This window comes from Dipodomys merriami, unplaced genomic scaffold (genome assembly GCF_024711535.1).
Source record: "Dipodomys merriami isolate MVZ:Mamm:240054 unplaced genomic scaffold, mDipMer1.0.p SCAF_19, whole genome shotgun sequence".
NCBI lineage: Eukaryota > Metazoa > Chordata > Mammalia > Rodentia > Heteromyidae > Dipodomys > Dipodomys merriami.
Genome location: NW_027203270.1, coordinates 8,848,267 through 8,858,629, shown reverse-complemented (window position 1 = coordinate 8,858,629; position 10,363 = coordinate 8,848,267).

Genomic DNA, 10,363 nt, shown 5'->3' with positions numbered 1-10,363 from the left:
CTTACCTAGGGTGTCAGTGGAAGCAGCAAGGCCATTATTCACTGAGCCATTCTCTTGCTCTACTCCAACCCTCCATCTCTCCCCTCCAGAGAACAAAATTAAAAGAGATTTGTCTCATGCAGCAACAGCTCATCTCTCTCACAGGAGGAGCAGGGCTATTTTTCCTAGGCCCTGACTCCTGCTGGGCTTGTCTCTCTCAGCAGGTACTGCTGGGTAGAGCCAAGCAGAAACTCCAAGTCCATCCCTGGGATCTAGCCTTGGTTCTCTTGATCTAGGAGTTCCCCCCTCCCCCTGCCCCAGCTTTCAGCTCAGGGATGTCTGGTGCAGATTGCAATGAAAACTTCCCAGGCAATCCTTCCCCACATTTTTAAAGTTCACAGCCACAGCCTCAGGCTCATTTGTCCACACTTGCGTTCAACAAGTAGCTCAATTTGTCTCCTCTCTGCGGAAGCCTCACAATCTCTCCAGGCTGAATTATGGGAGCCTTTGCTTGCAAGTCTCAGATTGAACACTTTCTTGAGGCTCCAGTCCTCAAAAGAGTCTGTTGCTAGCCTTCCTATTTCTCCTGGGCCATTAACTATTTGAGGGTACAGATCATTTGGATTTATTTTTTTGTAACCCTTTTCCTGGGCCTGGCATAAGCCCATGCCAAAGATAGCTGACTGCAGCTATAAACAGTGGATCTGGTATATGTGTGTGTGTGTGTGTGTGTGTGTGTGTGTGTGTGTGTGTGTGTGTGTGTGTATGCTGGCAAGAACTCTACCATTATATATGTATATATACATAAATATATATGTATATGTATATATACATATGGATGTATATATACATATATGTATATATGTGTGTGTATATATACATATATATACATATACAAGGTGCTGAGCAAGAAAGATGCATTCAAGGGAGGAAAATGATACAGAAATGATGCATTTAAGGGAGGAAAATGATACAGAAACAAGCAAAATGCTGTCAACAACATGTCCCAACATCATCCTCCTGACTTACCTCACACCAGCCACCCCTGCTGAGCTGGGTCAGAATACCCAGAGAAGACTCTCTTAGAACCACCACCATTCAGGACATTGGAGCTGGAGGAAAGAGAGAAGGTTCAGTACAACTGCAGCCCTTCAGGAGTGGAGGATTGTGGGAAATTCCCACCTGGCCCTTCTTAGGAAGAGTAAGGAGTAAGAGAAACATGAAGAAAACCATTCTCTTGGTCTGCCCCTGACTACCTGCTTACTGTATTTCATGGGTGAGAGAGCATTGTCCTACATGCCATGGAAATGGCAAATTCATTACCTAATACAGCAGAAGCCCCCAGAGGAGGATTTGGAGGGCCTGTTTTGGAAAGTAAATGATTGTGGCAGAAGTAGTTGCTCGACCAAATACTGCAGACCTTACAGGCAAGGTTTCATCTTAAGGAGCCCTAAAGGAGGAGCATCATTCAGACAAAAAAAGGGGCCCTGGGCCAGAACAGGCAAATTCTTAAAGGACCTGTTATTTTACCTACACACCACACACACACACACACACACACACACACACACACACACACACACTACACATACACACAAAGAGTCCACATTGCTAGAATTGCTGCTGGTGGCACCCTGCCCCTTACTTCAGAATGTGGAGCAGCAAAAGGCCCGAGGTAGGAAGAAGAATTAATTAGCTTTTCAAATTCTTGCTTGCTGATAGCTTGAATGTAATAGATCCTTGAAACAAAGTGTCGTTTCTAAGTGATGCCAAGTGTCCATTTTCTGGCTGTCTTCCTGTTCCGATGAATGGTTGTAGAAATACCCACAAGTTACCTAATTATTATTTGTAGCATTTACACCCCCTTTACAGGGCGGGAAGAAACACTCAGCTGCAACCTTAGCAAGTCATATCTATAATCATATAGAATATTTGTAGGTGTAGATGTGAAATGTAGCCCACATTCATTACAACAAAAGAATGGATATGCAGTACAAGGTCTATGAACAGTTTCATTTTGATAAAAAATATTCAATAGGGCTGGGAATATAGTTTAGTGATGGAGTATTTGCCTAGCATGCAGGAACTCTGGATTCAATTCCTCAGTACCATATAAACAGAAAAGGCTGGAAGTGGTACTGTAGCTCAAGTGATAGAGTGCTAGCCTTGAGATGAAGAGCTGAGGGACAGCACCCAAGCCTTGAGTTCCATCTCCAGGACTGGAAAAAAAAATTCAATAATTGGAAGCTATCTTTTCACAAACTTTAAATGAAATTTCATCTATAGTTCAATGTTCTTTATTTACATTATTTACTTTCATACCTTATAGCATGAATTACACCTTTTGATTTTAAATAGATAATTTGGAATTCTTTTTTTGAACATATATTTGAGCCAGGTAAGTGGCTCACACCTGTAATCCTAGCTAATCAGGAAGCTGAGATCTGAGAATCAAGGTTCCAACCCTAACAGGAAAGTCTGTGAGACTCTTATCCCCAAAAAGACAAAAGTAGAGCTGTAGCTCCAAGTGGTAGAGCACTAGTCTTCCACACAAAAGCTCAGGGAGAGTGCCCAGGCCCTGAGTTCAAGCTCCAGTTCTAGTGCACACACAGACACACACACACACACACACACACACACACACACACACACACAAAGAATAAAAAAGAAAACACATTTGATATGTCTGTTTTTTAAGCTTTTTGCGACTACTTTAACTTAAACATTTAATGAAAATTCATTCAAATAGTAGATGCTGAATATGATTTCATTTTATTCTCTAATTCCTTTGTCTGAAAGATCCAGTACAATAGCTATTGTTTACATATCATTGAGGAGCCTCTGAAACGGACCTTGTTTGTTTCAAAATATGCTGTAAATACAAAATGCACCCAAAATGCTTACACTTAATAGTTAAACAAGAACCTAAAATATATTATTAATAATTTTATACTGATTGCCAGTTGGAAACATTTTGGATATGTTGGATTGGATAGTGCCATTAAGATTAATTTCAGCAGGGCACTGGTAGCTCACACCTGTAAACCCAGCTACTCAGGAGACTGAGATCTAAGGATCATGGTTCAAAACCAACCCGGGCAAGAAAGACTATGAGACTCCAATAAACCACTCAGAAAACCAGAAGTAGCTCTGTGGCTCAAGTGGTAAAGCACTAGCCTTGAGCTGAAGAGCTCAGAGATAGCATCGAGGCCCAGAGTTCAAGCCCCAGGACTAACAAAAAAAAAAAAAAAAAAAGATTGTTTCATCTACTTCATTTTTTTTTTAATGGAGGACCCACAGATCACATTGTGATCTATATTTCCACTGGTCCCTACAACACGTTATATGGAAATCCTCTTTTTTTTTGCCAGTCCTGGGGCTTGAACTCAGGGCCTGGCACTGCTCCTGAGCTTCTTTTGCTCAAGGCTAGCAGTCTACCATTTGAGCCACAGTGCCACTTCTGGCTTTTTCTGTATAAGTAGTACTGAGGAAACGAACCCAGGGCTTCATGCATGCTACCACCAAACCACATTCCCAGCCTGGAAATTCCCATCTTAACCACAAAACTGAACATTTAACCTTCAACTTGGCAATTTGGCAATTTTGCTGGCCTAAAGGCAAGAAAAATAAATTTCATGGGGGCAAATATGTAATCACTTCAGCAAGCACATTTCCCTCAATTTTTAAGTGCTATCAGGGCTTGAACTCAGGGCCTCATGCTTGCCAGACAGGTGCTCTACCACTGAACCTTCTACAACCTTCCAGAGCTCCTCGTAAATGATATCACATATTCTCTTCCCTTTAGGTTTAGCTTTCCTGAGCCTTTGTTTAATTACTCACATAGACATGTGCATTCCACCAATAGAATACCAAGGCATGCACAATGTAAAGATTCAAAACTCAGTTATGCAGAAATTCAGTAGTCCTTGGTATTTGCTACCATGGTTGAATACATATTTTTCAGCTATCCAGTGATGGAAGACTTGCCAAGAATGAGTGAGGAAATATAGTTTGCTCACCAGCCTATTGGTTGAGTGAATGACTTTTAAGTATTTAGACACGTAAGTATTTGTGGACCTCCCTTGTGCACTCTGACCCTGAGCCCCACACTGGAGGTGGGGGGGGCAGGCAGTGTGAGATTTCCCATCAACTAAATGAATCTCTCACCTGGGAGGGGGCAGTGGAAGGTATTGGAGGTCTGAAAGCCTAGGAAGGGAGGGGTGGCAGAGGAAGGGCCTGAGGCCCAGCTGAAGCAGGAACTTGCTATTTGATTGACATATCCTTATTGAGTCCCTAGTATTTGCCCACAGGGTACTACATGTTAAAGTTATAATGGGGAAAAAAATAAATAAACAGATATCCTCTCCGGCCTCACAGAGCTCACAAATTGTTGGAAGAGATAGATATTAATCAAATAGTCACATCACAGGGACAAAACTACAGGATCCTCTCAAACACTCCTAGCTAACATTAGGCCTCTTTACTACGCTTCTGGCTCTTTCTTCTACCTTTCAGCAAATGCCTTGTCTTTGTGAAACCTTTCCATGGGTCTTCCATGGGAACTCATAGCTCCTTCCTCTCACTTCTCTTACTACACAAGAGGGGAGGGTCACATCTGTGCTTTGCCATCCAAACGGCCCCCATTGAGAGGTGTGTGGATCTTGATGCTGGCCCATCCAGTGGAACAGTGGTGGTCACCTCCTGGAGATATGGTAAGGATGGTTGTTGCTACAGGCACCTGCAGTCACTGAATGAATATCAGCTCTCTCTCCCCACCTGTCTTGCCCACTCTTTTTTGTTTGGGAGGTCCAGAACCCCCTCAACGGAGACGCTGACTGTTCTCACCTGGCCCCAAAGCAGCGCTTCATCCAGACTTGGCAGAGGTCCTCTGCACAAAGAGCCTGGCAATGTTCCCCATGGACCATGCAGCTAAGGCTAGGGAGGATGTGGAAGCTCAGGACTGTATCCAGCCTTGGAGTGAGTTGTTAGAATAGCCCCTGCTTAGCAGGAGCACCAACCCAGAGTAGCTGGGATCCAGGCGGGCACTGCCAGGAGCCAGCCCAGCATGCTGGAACACTGCACCAGTGATGATTCCTGAATCCTGTCTTCTCCCCATTCCCAGAGTGTGGCCACCACACTGCCAACAGGCCTGGCAGCCTCTGGCCCCTCTGCTTCCAGAGCAGCCTGGGAGCCTGGGATGTTGCCCAGCTAGCCACTGGCAGGCTGAGCCTCTCCTGCTCCTTGTCTACTTCTTGACCAAGATCTCGGCACTTAAGCTTGACTTCAAGCTGTCTTGGAGTAACATCTCCACCCTTACACTCCACATGCTGATGAACAAACCCAGTGAGGTTCTAACCCTGAGCTGTTTAACACTGACACCTCCCCTTGGGTTAGTGCTTCTCTATTTTTCTCCTCCATAAAATGGAAAGCATGAGCTCTTCCTCCTATCTCTAACTGTAAAGTGAGACTTTGCAATGGAATGCTTGCACCAACCGTTGGTATGACCTCAGCCACTTTGTTGCCTTGCAGTTTGGATGGGGCAGTGCCAGGCAGGTGCCAGTACTATGTCTACTCCAGCCATACTGGGCTCCTCCCCTACCTCCCACACACAGGAAAGAGCATCTCCAGCAGAAGCTGCTTGGGATGGGTGCCAAGTTTTCTTTGCTCCCCCTCCGAGAAAGCTGTCTCCATCCAGCCTCATGGGTGTCCCCAGGGAGATTTCTCGTGTCTGGAGGAACTCCAGTGGGCTCCTGTCCTGAAAGATAAGTCTCCAACCAGATGCCAGCTCTGCTACCAGCAGCCAGACTCGGCTGGGCGCCTCGCCTCCTCCCGAGCTAATCATCGCCCGCACTGGCAGCAACTCTTGGCAGCTCACACTTGCACACCTTGCCCAGCTGGGTCTCTCCTCCTCCTGCCTTTCCTTTCCTTGTCCCTCCTCATCTTGTTATCTACTTTCCAAAAACCACTGCCTTCGCTAGCAAGGATGCTCTAAGATCCTAGGAGACCTGGCACCAAGGGAGCTGCCAGTGATCCCTGGGTAAGGGGCTCTCTTGCAGGGGTACAACAATAGTTAATATCTACTGGGTGACAAGGTAATCCCAGGACTACTGCTGAGTGATTAGGAGCCTGCCCAAGAAGCCTGGGACTGGGAAAGGAAGGGCTTGAGAGATGAACAAGAAGGTATGCCTGGCCTCTCTGGTCAGTGAGCTCTGGGAGGACCTGCCAGCCATGGGTGACCTACAGGGAAGTCAGATTTATGGGCACCCACATATCCTCTCTTATCACCTCTCTTTGCAAGTAAAACACAGAGGACTTCACCCATCAAGGGCATGCAATGGTGGGGTGGCACCCCAGTCCCAAGACTTCCAGGCTGGAGCTCAGCCCTCCTTCCTCTCTCCCCACCTGCTGCTGCTGGAGCCACGACTTGGTCACTTACCACCAGCCCTTCCTCCCTTCTCCCCTCTGCCACCCTACCTTCCATCTATTGCCCCCATTGCCTCTAAAAGGCTTTGTCCAAACATGAGAGCACCTCTCAGGAAAGGGGAGAGGTAGCAGGGATTGCTCAGCTTGTCCGTGTCCAGTGGTCAGGTAATGGAAGCTTAGCATAAATACAATACTGGTCTCAGAAGGGCCCTTAGATTCAACCCACATCAAGCGCCTACAGAAGTGTGTGTTGCTCAGGCCACCTAAGTGATGGCCTGTCCCTGGAAGCAGGTAAACCATGCCTGGACAGAGGGTGTCCAGAGCAAAGATGACAATGAGAGGTCCCTTCCCACCTCTCCCCCTCCCTCCACACCTCTTCCCAGATGTCAGGCAGGCCCCAATGGACAAGAATGCTGATGATTCCTGCCCACAGGATGTCACCTGTTCTCAGAGGAGCATTGTGATGGAGCATTGTGTGGATTGTTGACAGGATGGCCAGTTCCTGGATCAATTCCTGAGCTCATTTTGGCCCGGCTTATGTGATGGCAGGTGTGGGGTGCTCTCACTGGGGCCCCCAGTAATGAGTGAGTTAATATGACTGCGGATGCATATTCATGTCATTTCTGTATGCAAGTCTTCATTAGACTTCTCCAAAATGAGCTGTCCCTTAATCCTTCCAAAGTCGCAAACCCCTTTCACCTAGAATCTAAAATGGGGGGATGGGTGTCTTGGAGGTACACCAGAAGTGTCTTCCCCTGCTGTGTAACTAGCCCCAGTACTGCTACCCCTGTATAATTGTTCCTTTGCCACCCCCAACATGGCCAAGGTGGTACAACCTCTCAGTGGCACCTCCCTACACGTATGTGGTTGTTTGTGTTCACAGAAACACAGATACACGTCAGTTTCTCCATGGATCCCACTCACAGCCAGAACAGCTGCATTGAGTCCCTAGGTCTCACAGGAGGGAGCTAAGCATCTTCTGCTGGGTTCCGAAGTCAATCATCCATCCTGGCAGCTTTAACTGAGCATCTACTCTAAGAAAACATGTGCCCAAAATAGAGCACACCAGAAGGGTGGTCCCTCACCTTCTCTCGGCTTTTACCCTGCTATCACTCATGTTCCAACTGGCCCTGGATTTAGAGGGTCTTGTGGACCCAGAGAGGCCCTGCATTCCAACCCCCACATTCCCCACACATACATTCCAGCCAAACACACCCATGATGGATGCAGGGTTTCCGTAGGGCTAGCTCCAGGGTTCCTTCGAAAAGGGGATCTTTCACTAGGAAAGAAATGAGCACTTTTCTATATAAAAGTTCTTAGGTCTCCAGACGCGGCCCTTCATTATTATGATTGGGTAGAGAGACCCTGGACAGCCAATCAGAATAAAGATGGAATCCTAGCTTTCCCCCACGGATCACACACTGTGGGAGGTCAAGAACAGGCCTCATTGCTCCATTTCCCATGTGCACACGGAAAGGGGCCATACGGGGGGGGGGGGGGGGGCGGCTAGAGACATTCAACACTTCAAATGCCTTCGCATAGTACCCAGCACACAGTAAGTGCTGAGTAAATGCTGGCTGGTATTCCTGTGGTTATTAATTAATAATCTGTTTCCCTTCTGTGAAAGGCTTGAGGGTCAGGGTTAATTTCATTCTATAAACTGACAAATGGAGGTCCAGATGAGAGGGAGATTTTAAGCCATCTCTAAATGTAAGGTCAAATGAGAAGCCAGAAAACAAGAACTCCCCCCACCACCACCACTGCTACCGCCATCACCCCAAGTTAATTCTTCTCACAAATCCTTGAACAGGATTTCTTCATAAGTAGCTAGGGAAGAGGGAGGAGGCTTGCCCCAGGGCTCCAGGGCACCCAGAGTAGCCGAGGCAGAAGGACACTAGCCACAGAGCCTGGGGACTAAAATCCTGGTAGTCTGCCTTGCTGTGTACTTTCATCAAAGGGACCCATAAGCCACATAGTGCTTCAGGGGCAGCAGCTTGAAGGCCTGGCCCCTTAGTGGAGAACTGGGAGAGACGCCCCTCCCTCCACAAACTGAGGCTTCACTCTCTGAAGATGCTCTACCCATCCCTACCCTGTTCCTCTGGGCTGAATCTGCGAGCAGGAAGCAGCAAGGAGGTGAGAGGGAGAAGAAGAAGAGGAGGAAGGCATCTCTGGTTATAACCAATACTGTCTTCTTTTGTCTTCTTTCTGGTGAAAGAGAGGACTCACTGAGGACAGGAGGAGGAGGAGTCAGAGTCCAGGGGGTGGAGTTTATGTGTACCACATCCTATTACAGTCCAGGCCTTGTGCTAAGAAGCATAGGTGACCCTCCTGTGATGTTCATTCTGAACAGGCCCTGGTCCACAGGTTTTGTGGTATTGTTTTTTCAGTCCTCACTGCCATCCTTGCCGGGGAGATCATACAGATCCCCATTTTATGGATGAGGAAATGTGAGCGCAGAGAGGTTAAGTAACTTACCTAAGGTCATCACTAGGCCTAACAGAACCTTGCTGAATTATTCTCCTAACAGCTCGAAGGTGTAAGGGATTCTTTTTGTTACCATTTTGTAGAGAAACGGCAGCACAGAGAGGTTAAGGAACTAACACAAGGCCACACACCTAGAAAGCAGGGCAGTCTGAATTAGACCACAGGGAGTTTCAGCAACCCTACCTCAGGCTCATGACTACCATGTTGTATTGCCATCAACCTAGAAATGAAGGCACTATGATACCACCAACCCTATTCTCCTGAAGAAGAAATCAAGGCTTGAATGGGGGACTCTGCCAAGGTACAGGGCTCAGGGCTCATAATTAGGGCTGTGTTGAGTTGAACTGGAGCCCAGCCCGCCAGCCATGCACTGGGGAGGCTCTGGCTTTCATCTGCCTGGGCCTGTCCAGATTCTCATTCCTGTTCATGGAGGTGCCATTCAGCATACAGGGGTGGCCTCTGGCCAAGCTTCCCCAAACAGACTCACAGATAGAGATGGTCGATGTTTGTTGGGTTTGTTTGGTTTTGTTGTTTTTCTTTTTATGAGTTGTGGGGCTTGAACTCAGGGCCTGGGCACAGTCTCTGGGCTCTTTTGCTCAAGGCTAGCACTCTACCACTTTGGGCCACAGCTCTCCTTCCAATTTTCCGGTGGTTCGTTGGAGATAAGAGTCTCATGGACTTTCCTGCCTGGGCTGGCTTTGAACCATGATTCTCAGATTCTCAGCCTCTTGAGTAGCTAGGATTACAGGCGTGAGCCACAGTGCCCACTTGAGATAAGTTGGTTTTTTGTTTGGTTTGGTTTGGTCGTGTGTGTGTGTGTGTGTGTGTGTGTGTGTGTGTGTGTGTGTGTGTATTTTGTGCCAGTGCTGAGGCTTGAACTCTGGGCCTGGATGCTGTCCCTTAGTTTTTTCACTCAAGGTTGGTGCTTTACCACTTGAGCTATGGTTCTCCTTTGGGCTTTTTGATGGATGGTTTATTGAACAAAAGAGTTTCACAGACTTTCCCACCTGGACTGGCTGCAAACTGCAATCCACAAAAAAAAAACTGCAATCTTCAGCTCTCAGCCTCCTGAGTAGCTAGCGTTATGGGTGTGAGCCACCAGCACTCACCTTCAGGAGAGTTTTCTGTCTTTTTGCATCAGGAGGTCTGCATCCGAGATGAACAAAAACTTCAAAGACCACTCTGTTCCCAAGAGCTTTCACTGAATCTCTGACCTCTGGAAGTCCCTCTTGCCTCTTTGGACTACTCTCTGGTCCATGACTCTCAACCTGAGAATCATAGCCTGAGAGGACACAGCATCCTCTGCTTTCCTGCCCCCTGCTGACAGCCTTGAGCAGTATACTATCCCACTCTGCAGAGGGACAGTGGATCCCTCTCTAAAGCCAGAGTCCTCATGCAGTAGCCCACCTTACCAGCCACTAGCATGGCCTTGCCCTAGGAGAGACAAGAATGAAAAAGATCCAGAAGGGAACAAGCC